The 20,426-nt window shown below is 41.9% G+C and overlaps 1 long non-coding RNA gene across 1 annotated transcript in view; it reads left to right on the top strand.

Annotated features, from left to right (window-relative positions):
• LOC139171692 (uncharacterized) overlaps nt 1–12,057 on the top strand; it is a 128,634-nt gene extending 116,577 nt beyond the window's left edge. Inside the window, exon 2 of the long non-coding RNA XR_011559779.1 lies at nt 10,504–12,057. This is a non-coding gene — a long non-coding RNA (uncharacterized lncRNA). The remainder of the gene's footprint in view (nt 1–10,503) is intronic.
• The last annotated feature ends 8,369 nt before the right edge of the window (nt 12,058–20,426 follow it).

Genomic DNA, 20,426 nt, shown 5'->3' with positions numbered 1-20,426 from the left:
GGCGTGGGCTCGCTCCGTTTGCGCTGAATCCCTGAAACACGCTTCTAACGCCTTCTGAGGAAGACTCTGGACAAATGCCTTTTATCCTCATTTTAGAAAAAAAGAAACGGAAAACAAACGTTATTCTTCTACCTTTCCTGCGTCAGGGGAACCACGGTGGCCTTCTCCTCTGCCTACCCCCGGGGACGGCCGATGGATGTGGGGTCAGCTGATGGATGTGGGGTCTTTCTGGTCTGCTATGACTTCAGAGGCCGCTATCTATGACGACGGACCGAGTGGCACCTGTTAAGAAATGTTATAGAAAACACCCGCTCCTTGCCTTTAAAGGCCCAGCTCTCCCGTGCCCCGCAAAGGACGGGATGGTCATCTTGCCGGCGACACGCTAGGCGGGCTGATGTAACGTCGCCTCGGTAGGATTCCGCCTGCATCCCTCGAGTGGCCGGGTTCCAGAATTTGGGAGAAAAGAGTCTTCGGAGAGGGGCGGCATACAAATCTAAGTAATAAATAAATAAAATAATATATGGTATTGGAACCGTCCTGTGCTTTAAAGTGAGTCTTGAATATTGGTAAGAATCAGTAGACGAGCGGCTAAATAGAAACGACTTTATTCCGTTACAATGAGAAAATGCGCAACAAGTAAAAACCCAATGGCACGGTGAAAATCTCTGGGAGGCTGTGCTCTCCTGGCTCTCGAATATCCGCTCTCCCCGGCTGTGACCGATCAAACGGTCCGGCTCTCCGCCTGGCGATTGACCGGTTCGTGCTAGGACGGGATGCCCCTCCCCGCCTGGCAGCTTTAACTCTTGAAGGATTCCTTCTCTCCCTGCGTTGCCACCCCCGGGCCTCCTGTTGCCCTAGGAATGTTATTAAGGAGTTTAATAATAAATATACAGAATAATAAACTTAAAATGCGTTAAGAGGGTTGATTCCTTTTTCTCTCCCATATTCCTTTTTTGACAATAGAATGGCAGAGTCTTATGTCCCTTGGCGATATTCTGTCCCTTGGCCTCAATATTAAATCCTGAAACCGAAAACTCTGCCCTTCTGTGGTCAAAACAGATATTGCAGCCACACAAAGGAATCGACTTTTTAAATCGGATTTTAAAGTTATCCTGTATATTTTTAAAGTATTATCAATTTTAATAGGTTAATGGGAGGCGCGAGCCTTGAAACAAGTTAAAGCCTATGATGCCTATTAATACTAATGATGTTTTAATAATAAAGGATAATCGCTCTTCACACAAAAATAACACAAAACCTACACAACTGACTCTTACATAAGGTGACCAGATTTTAACATTGGTAAAGCGGGACACCATTGACTGCCCGGGGGGTGTCTGTGTGTGTGTGTGAGTCTATGAAATAAATAAATTAGTTACCGAAATTATCTGAGACGTGTATATGTCGTGGAAGAGAACCAGCCGGTAGTTTTCTCTCCGCTGGGTCAATGAATTTTGATCTTACTACGTGATTTATGCAATTAATATCAATATTGGGTTTAGAACCTGTTTTTTTCTTTTATATATTATTATTATTATTATTATTATTATTATTATTATTATTATTATTATTATTATATTTGTCTTCTGCCCTTCTCCGAAGACTCAGAGAATTATTTAGTGAAAGGCACTGAAGAAAGTGATAATTTTCTCTCGGTTGGGGTCAATGAATTTTGATGTTACTACGTGATTTATGCAATTAATATCAATATTGGGTTTGGGACCTGGTTTTTTCTTTTATATATCATAAATAGGATGCAATAGAACAGGGGTAGGATTATTCAATCTATGATTAAGCAATTCTTAATTTAATATCTATAGAGACACAAATAATTTAAGTGTGAGGTCTAAATAGAATATTTACCACTAGCTCTACTGATTTTAGGGAGGAAGACATCCAACAGCAGCACTAACAATGAAAAGGCACAAGAAATAACCTTTTCCCACAGCTCTCCACCGGCGGTTCACACGCTCTGCAGGGGTCCTTCAGCTCCCACAGCCGGTCAATTGCAGAGACATCGGCCAAGCTGCTCCGGCGCTGCTCTTAAACGTCATCAACCAGCCTTCCTCACAGCTGAGAGGGAATGGAGAAGAGGGCGGGGTTTCCAAAGGGGGGGCAGGAAACTGACAGGAGGTGAGCAATGCTGCCAAAGGAAGTTAGTGAGGGATGCCAGGAGAAGAGCACACATGAAGTCAGAGTTGGTCAGGGATGCCAGGAGAAGGGCACACAGGAAGTCGGCCATGCTTAGAAGGGCGATGCCAAAGGAAGTTGGTGAGGGATGCCAGGAGAAGAGCACACATGAAGTCAGAATTGGTCAGGGATGCCAGGAGAAGGGCACACAGGAAGTCGGCCATGCTTAGAAGGGCGATGCCAAAGGAAGTTGGTGAGGGATGCCAGGAGAAGAGCACACATGAAGCCAGAATTGGTCAGGGATGCCAGGAGAAGGGCACACAGGAAGTCGGCCATGCTTAGAAGGGCGATGCCAAAGGAAGTTGGTGGGGGATGCCAGAACAAGCGCACACACGAAGTCAGAGTTGGTCAGGGATGCCAAGAGAAAGGCACAGAGGAAGTCGGCCATGCTTAGAAGGGCGATGCCAAAGGAAGTTGGTAAGGCATGCGAAGAAAAGGACACACAGGAAGTCGGCCATGCTTAGAAGGTCACTCCAAAGGAAGTTGGTGAGGGAATGCCAGAAGGGCACAAAGGAACTGCGGGCTTCCCCCCCCCCCCGCTATCCCTATTTGAGCCTTAATGATAGAAAACTGCCCTCCTGTGGTCAAATTTGGTATTGCAGCCACAGAAAGAAATACACTTTTTCAATTGGATTTTAACGTTATTATCCTGTATCTTTATTATCAATGCCATATTAACAGGCGATGATGCATTTTGTTAAATCAAAGGAATTGGGAATAATCCTGTTAAAGCCTGAAACCCAGTTAAGAAGGGCTGTGATGGCCTAAATATGAATCATACGTTTAAGAAAGAAGTAAATAAATAACTCAGCAGCCATGCAGACAATTATTATTGCTATTTGTAGTAGTAGTAGTAGTAGTAGTAGTAGTAGTAGTAGTAGTAGTAGTAGTAGTATTACTCTTATTATTATTATCATCATTATTATTATTATTATCATATTTGTATTCCGCCCTGCTACCCCAAAGACTTGGAGAATTATTTAGTGAAAGGCACTGTAGATAGTAATCAGGAAAGACTTTAATGAACATCTGTCTAGTGTGGTGGACAGAAGGAAAAGGGGACACAATTGAAATATTGACAAACGTTCAAGGGTTAAATAAGGTTCAGGAGGGAAGTATTTTTAATAGGAAAGTGAACCCAGGAACAAGGGGGACACAATCTGAAGTGAGTTGGGGGGAAAGATCAAAAGCAACGTCAGAAAATATGATTTCACTGAAAGATTAGTAGATGCTTGGAACAAACTTCCTGTGGTCAAATCCGGTATTGCAGTCACACAAAGAAATCCACTTTTTAAATTGGATTTTAACGTTATTATCCTGTATCTTTATTATTAATGCCTTATTAATATTAATAGGTGATGATACGGTTTGCTACATCAAAGGGATGGGGCAGTAATCCTGCAAAAGCCTTAGACCCAGTTAAGAAGGGCTGTGATGGCCTGAATATGAATCATAAGTTTTTAACAAAGAAGTCGGCAGCCATGCAGACAATTATTATTGTTATTTGTAGTAGTAGTATTACTCTTATTATTATCAACATCATCATCATTTATTATTATTATTATTATTATTATTTTTGTGTTCTGCCCTTCTACGAAGGCTCAGAGAATTACTTAGTGAAAGGCACTGAACAAAGTGATTTTTTATGGCATTCCCATGGTCACGTGATCAAAATTGCGATGCTTGGCAACTAGCATGAGCAACTAACATGCTCACGTGTCCCCTTTTAGGTCTTGTCTATTGGGAAAAATGTGGAGCTCAATTGTCATAAGTCGAGGACTTAACAGTGGTGGGATTCAGCCGCTTCTCTCAGGATAGCACGAACGGCTGGGGGCTCTGCCCACCCATCCCGACATCATGCGCACACTCGCTTTTGTGAACCGGTAGGGAAGGGAATCCCACTTCTGGAGGACTAGCTGCATATTGGACACGAAAACCGCCAGGGATTTGTGAAGGTACTACAAAAATGACAACTTTATAATATAAAACAGGATGTTGGCTAAGTCCCCAGCTCTACCGTTTCCCTAATGAAGAATGTCCGCACCCGCCTCTCTCCTAGCAGAATGAAATATTAAAAAGACAAAACGTTGATGGAAGGCGAATCTCCCCACGCAGATAGAAACAGAGAAACGTAGAAGTGTGAAGGCAGAAAAAGACCTCGTGGCCCATCTACTCTGCCCTTATACTATTTTCTGTATTTTATCTTAGGATGGATATACTGTATGTTTATCCAGGCGTGTTTAAATTCAGTTACTCTGTATTTATCTACCACGTCTGCTCGAAGTTTGTTCCAAGGATCTACTACTCTTTCAGTGAAATAATATTTTCTCACGTTGCTTTTGATCTTTCCCCCAACTAACTTCAGATAGTGTCCCCTTGTTCTTGGCTTCGCTTTCCTATTAAAAACGCTTCCCTCCTGAACCTTGTTTAACCCTTTAACGTATTTAAATGTTTCGATCCTGTCCCCCCTTTTCCTTTTGTCCTCCAGACTATACAGACTGAGTTCGTGAAGTCTTTCCTGATACGTTTTATTCTTAAGACCTTCCACCGTTCTATTACCCCGTCTTTGGACCCGTTCAATTTTGTCAATATCTTTTTGTAATTTCGTGCTATCTCCCCCCTACCGGTCTTCCGGACACCCGTTAAGATCTGACTTTTCTGGTAGGTCTGGAATAGCATTGACCCTCGGGTGTGTATGGTTCTTTTAAAGACGTTACATTATTCTTATTGTATGACTGATATGTCCCGTCAACAAAACAATGTCGTTTGGCGGGCCTCAGGGGAAGAGCCATCTCTGTGGTGGCCCCGGCCCTCTGGAACCAACTCCCCCCGGATATTAGAATTGCCCCCACCCTCCTCGCCTTTCGTAAGCTCCTTAAAACCCACCTCTGCCGTCAGGCGCGGGGGAACTGAGATATTCTTTCCCCCTTGGCCTTTACAATTTATGCATGGTATGTTTGTTTGTATGTATGTTTGGTTTTACAAATAAGGGTTTTTTAATTGTTTTAGTATTAGTTTTTAGTATTGGATTTACGTGATGTTTTGTACTATTGTGTTAGCCGCCCCGAGTCTACGGAGAGGGGCGCCATACAAATGCAATCAATCAATCAATCAATCAATCAACCAACCAATCAATCATGTCATTTTCATTTAATACTGTTCTATTTATACCACGTTAGCCTCTCTGAATCCACTTTGGAATGAGCGGCGTATAAATATGATCGATGCACGCATTCCTGCATCGATAAATAAATACAAAAAAACACTAACATTTCCCCAAAGATGCAAAAAGGGAATTCTGCCTCTATTACTTATGCGTAACTATGCAGGAGACCTGTTCCCCGAATTTTGGAGAGAAAACCTGGACCTTTACTTTTCCCGGGGGCTTCTCGCCCTTGGAAAAAATACAAAGAGCTCTTCGAAATAAATAAAAGAAACTTGCATTGACTAAAAAACAAAGCGTATTTATTGCAAAGAAATAATAATAACGGTTTACAAAGTGAGATGGATCTTTTAGCTTCGCTGAGCTTTCAGCCAAAAGCCATTCCTGAAAGCCGTCTCCTTTCTGTTCTCTGCTCCCCCCCCCCACCACCACATGTCGATAGTGGAAAGAAGCAAATTCTTCATCGGCTGGGTTGAAGCTCTTTCTCTGGCTCCTTCGTAGCAGCGTGGGCTCGCTCCGTTTGCGCTGAATCCCTGAAACACGCTTCTAACGCCTTCTGAGGAAGACTCTGGACAAATGCCTTTTATCCTCATTTTAGAAAAAAAGAAACGGAAAACAAACGTTATTCTTCTACCTTTCCTAGGTCAGGGGAACCACGGTGACCTTCTCCTCTGCCTACCCCCGGGGACGGCCGATGGATGTGGGGTCAGCTGATGGATGTGGGGTCTTTCTGGTCTGCTATGACTTCAGAGGCCGCTATCTATGACGGACCGAGTGGCACCTGTTAAGAAATGTTATAGAAAACACCCGCTCCTTGCCTTTAAAGGCCCAGCTCTCCCGGTGTCCCGCAAAGGACGGGATGGTCATCTTGCCGGCGACACGCTAGGCGGACTGATGTAACGTCGCCTCGGTAGGATTCCGCCTGCATCCCTCGAGTGGCCGGTTTCCAGAATTTGGGAGCAAAGAGTGTTATATGGTATTGGAACCGTCCTGTGCTTTAAAGTGAGTCTTGAATATTGGTAAGAATCAGTAGACGAGCGGCTATATAGAAACGACTTTATTCCGTTACAATGACAAAATGCGCAACAAGAAAAAACCCAATGGCGCGGTGAAAATCTCTGGGAGGCTGTGCTCTCCTGGCTCTCGAATATCCGCTCTCCCCGGCTATGACCGATCAAACGGTCCGGCTCTCCGCCTGGCGATTGACCGGTTCGTGCTAGGACGGGATGCCCCTCCCATATTCCTTTTTTGACAATACAATGGCAGTCTTCTGTCCCTTGGCGATATTCTGTCCCTTGGCCTCAATATTACGGTAAATCCTGAAACTGAAAACTCTGCCGTTCTGTGGTCAAAACAGATATTGCAGCCACACAAAGGAATCGACCTTTTTAATCGGATTTTAAAGTTATCCTGTATATTTTTAAAGTATTATCAATTTTAATAGGTTAATGGGAGGCGCGAGCCTTGAAACAAGTTAAAGCCTATGATGCCTATTAATACTAATGATGTTTTAATAATAAAGGATAATCGCTCTTCACACAAAAATAACACAAAACCTACACAACTGACTCTTACATAAGGTGACCAGATTTTAACATTGGTAAAGCGGGACACCATTGACTGCCGGGGGGGTGTCTGTGTGTGTGTGTGAGTCTATGAAATAAATAAATTAGTTACCGAAATTATCTGAGACGTGTATATGTCGTAGAAGAGAACCAGCCGGTACTTTTCTCTCCGCTGGGTCAATGAATTTTGATCTTACTACGTGATTTATGCAATTAATATCAATATTGGGTTTAGAATCTGGTTTTTAATTTTATATATCATAAATAGGATGCAATAGAACAGGGCTAGGATTATTCAATCTATGATTAAGCAATTCTTGATTTAATATGTATTGAGACAGAAATAATTTAAGTGTGAGGTCTAAATAGAATATTTGAATATTTACTACTAGCTGTACTGATTTTGTTGAATATAAGGAAAGTTTTATAATTATGATGAAAATGAATATAAGATAAAAGGTTTAACAATATGTCTAAAGTTATTTTGGAGGTGTTTGGTTACAATAAATGAAGAAATAAGAAAAAACAAATAGATTAGATTAGATTAGATTTATTGGATTTATATGCCGCCCCTCTCCGCAAACTCGGGGTGGCTCACAACAATAATAAAAACAGTACATAATAACAAATCCAATGGCCACCAATTTCATTACAGTTTAAAATTAATAAATTCATAAAACAACCCCAATGTATATAAAAACAGACACACAGTCAATCAATCAATGGCAAAACAACATGGGCAAAGGGGAGATGTTTAGTTCCCCCATGCCTGATGGCAGAGGTGGGTCTTAAGGAGTTTACGAAAGGCAGGGAGGGTGGGGGCAATCCTAATCTCAGGGGGGAGCTGGTTGCAGAGGGTCGGGGCCCCCACAGAGAAGGCTCTTCCCCTGGGTCCCGCCAGACGGCATTGTTTGGTTGACGGGACCCGGAGAAGGCCGACTCTGTGGGACCTAACCGGTCGCTGGGATTTGTGCGGCAGGAGGCGGTCCCGGAGATATTCTGGTCCGGTGCCATGAAGGGCTTTGTAGGTCATAACCAACACTTTGAATTGTGACCGGAGACTGATCGGCAACCAATGCAGACTGCAGTGTTGGAGTGATATGGGCATAGATAGGGAGGAAGTGATCCAACAATGGGAGGAAGCAACAGCCCTAAAAATGAAAAGGCACAAGAAATAACTATTTTGGAAAACTAAGCTATAGCAATTAAATGAGGGATTCAAACAGTGAAATAATGTGATGGAGAACCGAAAAGACAAAGCTAGAATTTTTTCACTACAGGTGGTTTCTTTTTGTTTTGACATATTATTATTATTATTATTATTATTATTATTATTATTATTATTATTATTATTATTATTAGTGGTGGTAGTAGTATACCTGCAGCCCTTTTCCAAAGACTCGGGATTGGATTACATTAAAGTTTTGGGGGTTTTTATGAATGAATTTTATAAACAATAACATTTTTTGGAACATATAGGGGTAATTTTTCAATTTCAATATATACCATCACTCTGCTAATTATGAGTTGACCTAGGATGGGAGAAACTCAGGAAAGGCTAAAGAGGGTGGAAGAGGAAGAAGAAGGGGAGGAAGAGAAGGAGAGAGAGGTGGTAGAGTAGGAGTGAAGGAGTTAATAGGTAGGAGGAGGAGGTGGAGAAAGAGGGAGTGCAAGAAAGAAGAAGAAGAGGGGCAGACTGGTGATGGGTAAGGGAAAAAAATTGAGTAAGAGGTGAATTCTGGAATAATGGACTAAATTGTGTAACTATATATGTTGCTTGTAATATTGAAAGGTATATAATGTAAATTAATTTGTGAGAAGATTGAGAAAAATAAAAAACTGTTTGACAAAAAAGAGAATAAACTTTTGCAATAGAGCAGGGATCCCCACACTGGGCAAATTTAAGACTGTTTGGACTTCAACTCCCAGAATTCCTCAGCCTGCAAAGCAAAAGGAGTTTGAGGTCTACGAGTTTTAAAGTTGGCAAGCTTGGAGATCCCTGCTCTGGTGGATCACAGCCCCTGAGATGCCTTGGGAATTTGCCCTCTGCAACCCCAGCTCGGTCCTTCCCCCCTCGACCGGCAGTTGACGCGCTCTGCAGGGGGTCCATTCAGCTCCCGTGGCCGGTCACTTGCAGACACATCGCCCAGACTGCTCTGCAGAAAGAGACCGGCGCTGCTTTAAAACGTCATCAACCAGCGTTCTGAGGACGGAGGGCTTTTCCTCAGGGGGCAAAGTGGGAGGAGCAGAAAGCTCCCGGGTAAAGGGAACAGTTGAGAGGGAATTGAGAGGAGGGCGGGGTTTCCAAAGCCCCCCCCCCCCCCGAAAACTGACAGCGATGCCAAAGGAAGTTGGTGAGGGATGCCAGGAGAAGGGCACAAAAGAACTGGGGAGCTTCTTTTTTGGGCTGCTATGCCTGATTATGCATTGTTAATGATAGAAAACTGCCGTCCTGTGGTCAAATCCGGTATTGCAGCCACAAAAAGGAAGTTGGTGAAGGCTGCCAGGAGAAGGGCACTAAGGAAGTCAGACTTCTTGAATCGGTTTAGCTCCTTTGATGGATTCCTTCTGTGCCCGTGTTGCGACCCCTTGGCCCCCTGTCCTCTATGAATGTTAATAAAGTTTAATAATATATATACAGAATAATAAACTTAAAATCCGTTAAGAGGGTTTATTTCTTTTGGTGTCTGCTATTCCTTTTTTGACCACAGGATGGTACGGTTTTCTGTCCCTTAATGATAAAGTTGAGGCCATCGAAAAGTCCTAGGATGACCTCGTTATTAATTATAGAAAACTGCCATCCTGTGGTCAAAGCCGGTATTGCAGCCGCAAAAAGAAAACGACCTTTTAATTGGATTTTAAACTTATGCTTTATTTTTATTATTAAAACCTTATTAAGGCGACGGTAGGCGCATTTGCTGCAATACAAGAACAGAAAAAGAAATCCTGTTTCAAAAGCTTTAAAATTGAGTTAAAGTCTATTATGGCCTATTAATATTAACGATAAGATTTTAATAGTAAATGATAAACCTTTGGCTGCCGCTACACTAATCCTAACCCTAAATCCTAACCCTAACCAAAAAGACTTGGACTGATTAAAAACAAAAAGTATTTATTGGAAAGAAATAATAGCCATTTACAGAGTGCGATGGATCTTTTAGCTTGACTTTAAATTCAAGTTTGAACCAAAAGCCATTAATGAAAGCCGTGTTCTTTAATACCTTTCCATTATTGCTCATAAAATATTACGCAAGTGTAGCTCTTTCTTATCTCTATAGCCTTGACGTTAAGGAATATCGCTTTTGGTTGCACCCCTTTCTAACTAAGATAATACCTAATAATTTCTACAATTGCTATCGAAACTCAACCTTCTTTATTTCTTCTTTGATGATATTGATGACATCCTTGTATGTGAATCCGATGTTGCTTTCCTGCAAAAGAACAACCTCCCGTCTCAAATTGGATGCTAGAAAAAAAGTAAATAAATGCCTAAATGATGAAAACGGGAAAATCTTTCATTAAATATATGGTGGCAAAATAAACAACGAATATTGACTGATCGTTACTCTGGCATTTTTTCCCTAGGAACGGTGGCTTTCCCGAGCTGCTTCCGTCCAGAGTCATAGCATCCAATTCCGCTGCACTCCCTGCAAGGCTGATTGAGTGGCCTCGAAGGCTGCAGAATCTGAACCCAAACTGCCCTGGGTATTTCGCCTGACTTAAACTCTTCTCTGTTGCTACTTCTGCTGAAGGAAGGCCGGTCTGCCAGTACCCCATGCTGAGTGAAGTACAGTGGTCCGTGAGTTTCATATTTTTCCCTTGCGAAATGAGTAAACCAAAACATTGAAATGGCACGTTTCTATCAAGCTATGATAACGGTGCATTTGAGACACTACAATTCATTGCACAACTTTCGAGATACTATGCTATGGTGTGGCATGGCTTGGCATGGCGTTAAGTTGTCTGCTTTGTCTTGTAACACAACATAAATCATCTGGAAGAAGCAAAGAAAGAAGAATTGCCTAAAATGAAAGATACAGAAGGCCTTGATGGCTAGCGGACTCTTTGTATTATCAGTGAAACTACATTTTCTTCACCGTTGATCATCTACAGCACCTCTGGCTCCCATGGAGGTCAAAGTTTCTCCTGGTGTGGACTTCCAGGGGAATTCCTCCAAGTTCAGATCAATTTCCTAGACAGCTGAGGAGAACAAGGCCCTGGACCAAGGATGAAGGACCTCACTCAAGACAGCAAAAAAGGAAGTCCTCACTTAGCTTTCATAATTGGCCTAGTCAGGCCAATGTGGCCCCCTGACCTAGGTTCAAGGTGGCTGAGAATCATTCAGTATTTGCCTCACCAAATATAGATAGATGATAGATAGGTAGGTAGGTAGATGGATGGGTGGACGGACAGACAGACAGACAGACAGACAGACAGAGAGGTAAATACGATATAGATATACAGTATATAGATCTGTGCCACATCTCTTCAGCCAAATGCCCTTCGGAGACCCCTTATTCCTAAGATGAGGACCTCCCCCTCCCCATCCCACCTCCAGCACTGGTGCCTCTCCTTTGCTTGGCTCTTCCAAAGACAATGCCAAGGGAGGAACTACTCAGCAAAGATACTGAGTGGGCAGGTCCTGAGATATTTAGGCGTGACAATTGCCCACCAGATCACCCCTGGCGTTGATCCCTGGCAGGACATATTTCCAGAACCTTCTTGGCTGGGCCCCTGAGACACGCCCTCTTTCTTCGACTAAGGTCTCTCTGGATTTCCGATCCTATGTCCTGGGGAAAGTTATTGAAACCCCAAACAGTCGCTTGCTCCCTTCTTTCACACCAGTGCTCTGGGGAAGCCTCAGGTAGATGTCACAAGAGGAAGGCTTTTCCCATAACAAAGGGACTGCTGTGGCAAGGCAGCTATTTCTCCTCTGTTTCTGAAGAGGAAGAAATTTGATTCCAGCCCTGTGGCTATGAGCTGAAATAGTCAGGACTGCCGGACATCTCTAAGCGTTCAGAGCAGGCAGCCTATTGCTTGGTTGGTGATCAATGCTATGTCCCCCAGAGTGAAAATGAAGCAAAACACTTCTGCATTCAAATTGTGGAAAGAAATAAACATATCTTCTGTCAAGCTGTATTTTGAAAGTATTATTTCTTTTCTGGGTTAAAAAAACAAAAAAAAATCCTGACCAATTATTATTTAACAATTTTAAAATACATTTTAGACCATATACATTGCCATTTGATTTTTCTTTAAAAAGGATTAGAATTAAGGGATGTGTGTGTGTGTCTGTGGGTTTCAGTACTTTTCCAAAAAAAAAAAAAAGGAAAAACATGAATGTACACACTTTACATTGTTTGGCACTCTTATGATTGTTAAAAAAACACTTTTAATATTGACCGTATTTTATACAAAACTGTAAACTATGTTCAAGTTTCTTTTCTAAATGTTAGTTCCTTGACATTTTTCAAAAACCGTCACTGTTAAATTAACAGAATCAAAAAGGAAAGCTGTCCTATGTAATAAAAGAGACAGTTTTTGAAAGCACGCTATTAATTAAGCAATTGGTGAATCTGCCCTTCCGTTCGTTTTCTCTCCTTTGCAGAGCTGGAGCCCTGGAGCGGTGGCTGCTTATGAAGAGGAAGTACAGTATTTCTCACCAATCGCATTTCCACCCTTAGAGTAGACAAAGATGGCTCTTTAGGTTATTTTATTTTCTTTCTTTTTTGTTTCTTTTCTTGCCTTTTTATACAAAAATCTACAGTTAAATCACTTTGCTAGAAAGATTATTTCCTTTCCTGCTTTGTACACTGGTAAAGCAGAATTTGCTTTCATGAGGAAAAAAAATATTAAAAACATTTCATGCACAAATTGCAAATCAAATGTAATTAAAAAGCTGCTTTTCTTCTTTTCTTTTCCTGGTATGAGGTGCAAAGTAACCTCTCTAGGACACATTAAATAGGTTCATGATAATGCAATCTTCTGCCTTTGCCTGGCTTTATTTAAAGACGGTCAGATGGTCTCCCAGAAGACAGAAATATCCCAACGTTCCAATGCAGCTAAGGTCTTCTTCTGTCTTGACCTCTATAGAGATGGCCATTGGCACCGCAGGGCTAAATTACGCCTCCTGGTCAACTCCAGTTGCCACTTTTGGATAAATGGCCATAGTACATATCTCAAACTTGTTTCAAATTTAAATTAAGAAATTCCTGTTGCCTAAACATAAAAGAATACCGACACCCAAAGCACCTAACGTAATTATGGCCCTGAAAATGTCCTGAGCAAGTAGCCCTCTACAGACCCCCAGAGCAATTTCAAAACTTGCCAGTCAATTGCAGTTCCACTTAATTTTAACATGATAGGGGAAATACTTGGTGAAATGCATTGATGTTCCTTAGATATTAATTACTACCTTCAGTTGAATTCCCTCAGGTAATATTCAAATTTTGACTGGCCCCCCGCAAAGGACACTGTCGCTCTCCTCCCCCCAATTCTCTTGGTCGCTGCAGAGGACTCCCCACTCTCGTGACTGGAACTGGGGTTCCCGGGCCAGACCCACAACTTAAACATTGCCAATGCAGCGATGATAGCAAGTCCTAGGAAGAGTGCGAAAGACTTCACGGACCACGTTTACGTGCTAGACCGATGAGCTGTATATTTTCAGTCTCCTGTCCAGATTCAGATGCCTTTATGGCTGACGTGGGTCAGCAGAGAAGTGATATTTGACAGTCCTTTTAAAGAGACTTTGTTTTCTTAAAGTTTGCAATGCAACCTTACAAAGCCTGGGAAAAAGTGGATGCCAAGAAGAGTGAAGGCTTGGATTTCCATCCAAATCCTGCCAAACTCACTGGGTTTTCTTTTTCCATCCAAATAGGGAAGGTAGGAAGTTCCGATGGAATGCAGGGTCTTCTTTCCCCTTGGCATCACTTTCCATCATTTGGGTAGAAGTTCACTACAGTATAAATTGCTACCTGTTCCAGGTAAGGCCGAGCCAACTTTTGCCTGTCAGGAGGGGTTTAGGAACCTTTTCGCTCAAACGCCACGTAACCACTGCCCAGTCTCCCGGCAGTTACTTCCTTTCCTTTCTGCCCAGCACAACCGGCAATTTCCACTTGGCAGAAACATCAATTCTGTCATTATAAATTACATGGCACTTAGGAAGTAATTCATGTGTAATACGTCGCTTGCCCCAGGACAGAAATAGGGGAATTCTTTAGGAAGAAAGATGATAATCATCATGTTGGTAAATTTGGGAATTAGATGCCACCTTTGATGTCTCTCGATGGCTTCCATGGCAATCTTGCCAAGTTGTCTGGCTTCCTTCCAGGTCCAGTCTGGCCAAGCAGAGCCTTTTCTGGCCCTCAAATGTAGGCCCAGAAGCAGCACCTGGTGCCGCCAGCCGTAAGAGAGAAAGGTAACAATCGCTGCACCACGGCCAGGTTGAAGCTGAATCGACTTGTCTAGTGCCACCTTTCAACATTCATCACTGCAAGTGAACCATCCCATTCGCTCTTGCGCCCCCCTCCGTGGTGGTCGAGCCAGAGAGTTCTCCCACTGCTGGAAGGTGGTTGATTACATACGGGGGGCCACAGCAAGAAAACTCCAGTAGCATTTCAGACCTAAATTATTTAGTATTTCAGACACTAAATTAACTTAATAAATAGCATTTCATTGAGAAATTTCCCCCGTGCTGGGACGCGAACATTGTGCCCTGCCTTCTTACATGCTTGTTTGTGGCATCTTATGAAGGTCGTTTAGTTAACTCAGCTGTTCCCATGCTAGTCCTCTGTCCTCTTTCCCAGCCCGTGTCAGCCTTTTATATCGGGAACTAGTGTTATTATATAGCATACACAACATATGAAAACACAGCTGCTGGTTCTTTAGCTGCTGTTGATCTTCATATGTATCCATTCTCCCCAAGAACCTATAATGCCGTCATATTTATTTTATTTATTAGATTTATGTGCCACTATCTCATCTCTCTTATTATGATGATTTATTATACAGATGTTTAGACTAGAATTGGCACCTATTGGGTCATTTCTAAGGATCTGGAATAGGCAGATGTTTTTTTATTATTATTATTATTATTATTATTATTATTATTATTATTATTATTACATTTATATTCTTGCACCTACATAATTTTTAACTTATCCTTTCTACTCATGGTGACTTCTGTATTTAAAACATTGTCACCTTATTTTACTGCATAAATAAATGAGATTTATACAGACTGTCAGGTGAATTCAGTGTTCCCCTGGGGGGGGGCAGAACTATTTTTAAAATGCTGACCAATGACAGACAGCATAAAACTTTAGTAAGGGAAAAGAGTGAATGCGCTGAATAATGGCACCAGTAGTTGTGCATCCATGGAAATCCTTCTCTTCTTCTTGGGATATTCGACGACAGTCGATACGTCAACGAGATAACAATCGACACGTTGCACAAGGTTGGCAGGCACAGAACGACCAGACAGCAGGTAGGACTGTTTTTCTCAGGTTGAAGACAGCGATCTCCAAACTTGGCAGCTTTAAGACTTGTGGACTCCAACTCCCAGAATTCTCCACAAGTCTTAAAGCTGCGGAGTTTGGAGACGCCTGCAGTGAGGCCTTGCTTAGCATACGATTGTTCTACAACTGAACCGTTGATCAGAGCTCCTGTGCTAGCTAATAGAAAGCGCTGGGCAGGAACACAGCAGGGCTGAAAAATCGGGGCGGGGAACTTTTTTCCCAATCCCCTCTGAATTTTATTTTGGTGATATAGGTTTGGCCTGATTCTAATGGATGGAGGATTCCCACAGACTGACGTTGCTCCTTACTGTGCATTGGGATCAGAGATCCAGTTCTTTTTTTCCTGAAATATGACAAACAGAAAACAGTGGGGGGAGGTTTTTTCCCTGGGCACACAAATACTTGGATTTCTCCCGCTTATTATTTTGCCAAAGGGCGAAAATGACAGCAGTGTTTCCTTTATTTTCCAGACCCAACACCCCCTGCCCCACCCTTTTTTCATATGGGGAGGACACAGAAGAGAAACGGGGGCTGGGTCAGGCTTGTGACATGTGGCTAAACTCCATGTTTCCCCACTTCCTGTTGCTTAATGCAACCAAACACAAGAAGTGCCAGGGGCAGGGGAAACATTCGAATTAAGGCTCTTTCTGAAAAATTACACGTCTCCTGCTGTGCCGTTTGCTCCGTCTAGAGAATCAAACAACAAAATTATAAAACAACAACCTCATGCACACGCACACAGAGCTGGTGGCCTCCCTGACAAGAAGCCTCCCCTCCCCTTCCCTGTCTCAAGAAGGGTCGCCCAAGAACACAGAAACCATCCTGGCACTGAATCGTAAGGCTGACCGGTTCAGTTTGGCCTGCACTGAGCAGCAGCATCCAAATCAGGGACCTTCTCCATGCAAAGCAACAGCGGAGACCGTCCAGGTGCCCCCTCCCCAACCCACCCACTATTCTTATGCTCACAGCATCCTTTGGGACCTGATCAGCAGGCTCAATTGGCCTGGATGGGTTGCGACCGGGGCAGTAGGCCATTTGCACATCCGGTGCCAGTCCTTTGGGTGCTGCCACCTTTTTTCTTTATTCTTTTTTTGTATTTTTGGCTTCCTGCACATTTGGAGAAGCAAAATCTCGCCAGAGGACGTGGGCGCATGCAGGATTCCAGTTTGGTTGAGTTGGATTTATACGCCGCTCCCTCCGAGGGCTTCAGCAACACTTTGTTTCTGTGCATGCAGGGAAACAAAGCATTGCCGAAATCTTGCATGCGCGCACCCCCCCCACACAATATTTCAGCACCTTTTTTGCTTCATGCGCAGAAGTAAAATCACTCTGAGGATGCGCACACATGCACGCGGGCCTCCCCATGCTGAGTGTGCAGCCCACCTGCAGCTGAAGGGAGGAGCAATCTGACCCTGGTCTGGGTGGTGCAACTGACCCTACAGGTTGCTCCCAGTTCAGACTGGTTCTAAGAACTGGTAGTAAAGGGCTCTAGGACTCACTCCTGGACCCATCTGATGCGGACGGCGCTGCCCCCTGGTTGCTAAGCTGCATTTCTCTGTAGCCTTGACTCCCTGACACATGCCCTTAATTCTTTATCCCTGTTAATTATTCCTCATTCCCTTTCTTGTCAATGAGGACCGGTCTCAAAAGCTAAGAATTGTTTTATCAGGACTCTGGATGCACTTTAGCCATTCCTGGACAACGCTTGTCTTCCTGCGGCCCATTTGCTGTGCTGAGCTCCCCCCCCCAACTGTGGCTCAGCAATTGGATGAAACTTGGCCTCCCAAACGTCATGCTGACTCCAGCCCCCGTTTCTTTGCTCTTGTCTACTGTTCAATCCACAGACAAAATGGTTTTTTTTTCTCCCTGAGGAAGGAGTGGGGCATTGAAATATGGAGCGATTGATTGGATGGCACCCACAATTCACAAAAGTCCCTGAGTGGTGGTTGGCCCTGTTTTGTGCCAGCAGAAGAAAACAAAGCATGCCTAAAGTTTGTGCTGCCCTGAGAGTGCTGACGCTACTTATTCTTATTTCTTTTTCTTTCTCCTCGAAAGGAATTGGGATGGAAATACATCATCCTGAATTCTGACTAGTCCAGGATGTTGAGCAGACTCGCTCTCAAGCATCTTCCTCTTTTTTCTGCTCCTATTCTCTTTTGGGTTACTTCTCCAGTACTAGATTAAATCTCAACGGTTTGCATGCATCAAAGAAGATTGAACAAACATGTTTTGACCAAGGGTGACCTAGAAAACAAGCACAACAAGAATCACCATAGAAAGACTGGTGCCCAGGAAGCTCCTGGCTGCTCCACAACTGTCACGGAGATGGCCTTGTGATTTTTTGACTGACAGGCTAATGAACAGAAATTGAGCCATTTGGAAGTCAAGAGCTGGTCTTGGAGCAATTCTAACTGCATAGATGAAGACAAATATGTGTATTTGCAAGATCTGAGAAAATAAGAAAACAAAAGGATTCCATCAGTTAATATTCTGTTGGCACACACATTCTTGTGGGCTCATCAAAATTAATTCATGGAAACCTACAAGCATAATTATTGGATTGCCGATACAGATTTCCACACCCAGAGAAAGTTGGAGCAATGCTATTCTCTGGTTGTCCTAACTGCAGCTGACCTCCAACTGCGGAGATCCTCCGAGGCTCCTTTCAGATTTGGGTGTCAGTTGGGGTGGTTACAAGTTATACCTCTTCAAAAGAAAATTATATTTAGGGTACGCGAGGATGGAAGAGTTACCTGACAAGCAGCTTTTTATGCCTAATGTAAACTGGTAGCAGTAAAACTTACAGGAGTGTTTGATATGGATTTTGGATATTTCTGTTTGCCATGATGGATCCAATACAGAACAATATCAAACTGAGAAAATTTGGAATTTCTAGCACAGATCAGCTGCAGTGCCAGATAGGTTAGGTTTTGCAGAACATGTGCTGAAAGCAAGAGAAAATGTTTGCAGAGACGTGAGCTACATTGTGTTGGTAGTGGATTTAATGCAAAGAATGAAAAATTACAGGCAGAGGCAGCAGACCAGGAGTCTGATGAACAAAAGCGGCAAATGTTGTTTGAGAAATGTGAAAATAACTGTGTATTGGTCAAGAATATTACATTATGAAAGGCCGGCAAGGAAATAAAAGGGGGATATTATCTTATCTATAACAGAGTTAAAACTTTTCAGACGTATTTGGGGAACTCTTTAAAGATTGTATCATGCATGGAATGAAACCCCAAAGAGTTACAGAAAGTGTTGGAAGATGTCGTTGATGTCTGAAGAGCTGAGGAATCAGCTGTAACTCTGTTAAAGGGAAACTGAAGTACTGAGGAGTAAAACATTAAACTCCACATCTTCACAATCCCTCGGGATGCCAAAGGATGGAAGCACCTACCTAGAGTCTGTCCTTGCAAAACTGTATAGAACTAATGGCAAACATCTTGTGTGCTGCTCTGAATGAAGAAGAACTTTTGACCAGAGTTTTTAAAATAGAGGGAATAAAAGATGAATGGGTTCTTCATTTAATTATAGAATGTTATAAAACATGAAATTTTAAGATTTACACAGACATAAATAAATACTGGGTCTCATTGAGTAATTTCGGGAAAAAAATGTGAAATAATTTCCAGATATACACATGAGTTTGATATTAAAGTTCTAGTTTGGATTTTAAAACAAGGACTACTTTAGGTTAAGCACAGTAATTCATTTAAATCGTGTATTGAGAGTTTTTGCAAGGAGTAGAATTTTAAATTCATGTGTAGTACAGCATACACATTTAAAATTGATTTTTAATTAGGATACCTAACTGGACATTATTGAATTGAATTTAAATGAAATTAAATGAATCAAATTGAATTAACAAGTACTTCTTGTGCACCAAGAAATAGTCCAGTAATCATGAAAACTGAACAAGAACTGAATGAAGTGGAACACAGGAGTTGTAATAAAAGTGGATGAATAAACTCAGTACTAATTATGGAGAAACCAGGAGGCAGACAAAGATATGTTTTGGTTCCAGGAATTTAAATAAAACTAGTTTAAGAAAACACTATCATCACTAACTGTGAAAGAATTAGTGGGAGCAAAATTCTTTATAGTTTTCAATGCAAGTAGGGTTTTTTAAAAAATCAGTTAAGATTACAAGAGTTTGGAGATATTAATTTTTAAAATTTGATAATTTAAAAGTTTATTTGGTATTTCTTTTTTCCTCAGAAGTCTATAAACTGCAGCTGATTCAAGATGATTTAGAAGCAATTCAAAAAGGTGGGGAAAATAAAATAAAATAAATGAAAATATATGCTTAGGTTAAATGAGGTAAAGTCGAGTATTTGGGGCATATGTTAGTTGCAGTGCTGTGAAACCTGACAAAATGAAGATTGAAACTACCGTTAATATACCGAGCAATATTTAAATATGGCCCATTATTTAACAAAACATTTCCCAGAAATGGAATTACAGTGGATGCCAATTGATGAAGATAAATTTAATGAATTAAGAGAGTTGTTAACAAAGGCATCTGTATTACTATATAAGGTGAAAAACAGTGTCATCTGATTTAGATGCAGTATTGCTACCAGAAATATTTCCTGTGGCATCTCTCCTAAACAAAATTATTCTCAGATATAAAAAGAAATGTTAGCTATTGTTTTTGGATGTACAAGAATTCTATTTCCAAAAAAAGAACTTTCAACAGAGATTGATCTTAAATCTTTGCAAGCTATTTTTAAGGAACTGTTATAATGTTCATGTGTAGGAATCCAAAGCTGGTAATTAATGTAGTGATCACAAGAAATGTTTAATTGCATGTGGTTTGCCTGTCAAGAGGTCTTTCACAAAACAAAGATTCCACAATGTACTGGATGCCTTCTTTATGATAGAAAAGTGGAAGAATTTAAAGATGCTACTTGAAATGATAGAATGTTACAATTGGTCAGCAAAATGACATGGACATCAAAATCAGCATGTCCCAAACAGGAAAGACATTCC

Source organism: Erythrolamprus reginae, chromosome 8, assembly GCF_031021105.1.
Source record: "Erythrolamprus reginae isolate rEryReg1 chromosome 8, rEryReg1.hap1, whole genome shotgun sequence".
In the NCBI taxonomy this organism is placed as follows: domain Eukaryota; kingdom Metazoa; phylum Chordata; class Lepidosauria; order Squamata; family Dipsadidae; genus Erythrolamprus; species Erythrolamprus reginae.
This window is presented reverse-complemented; position numbering and strand designations above follow the sequence as displayed.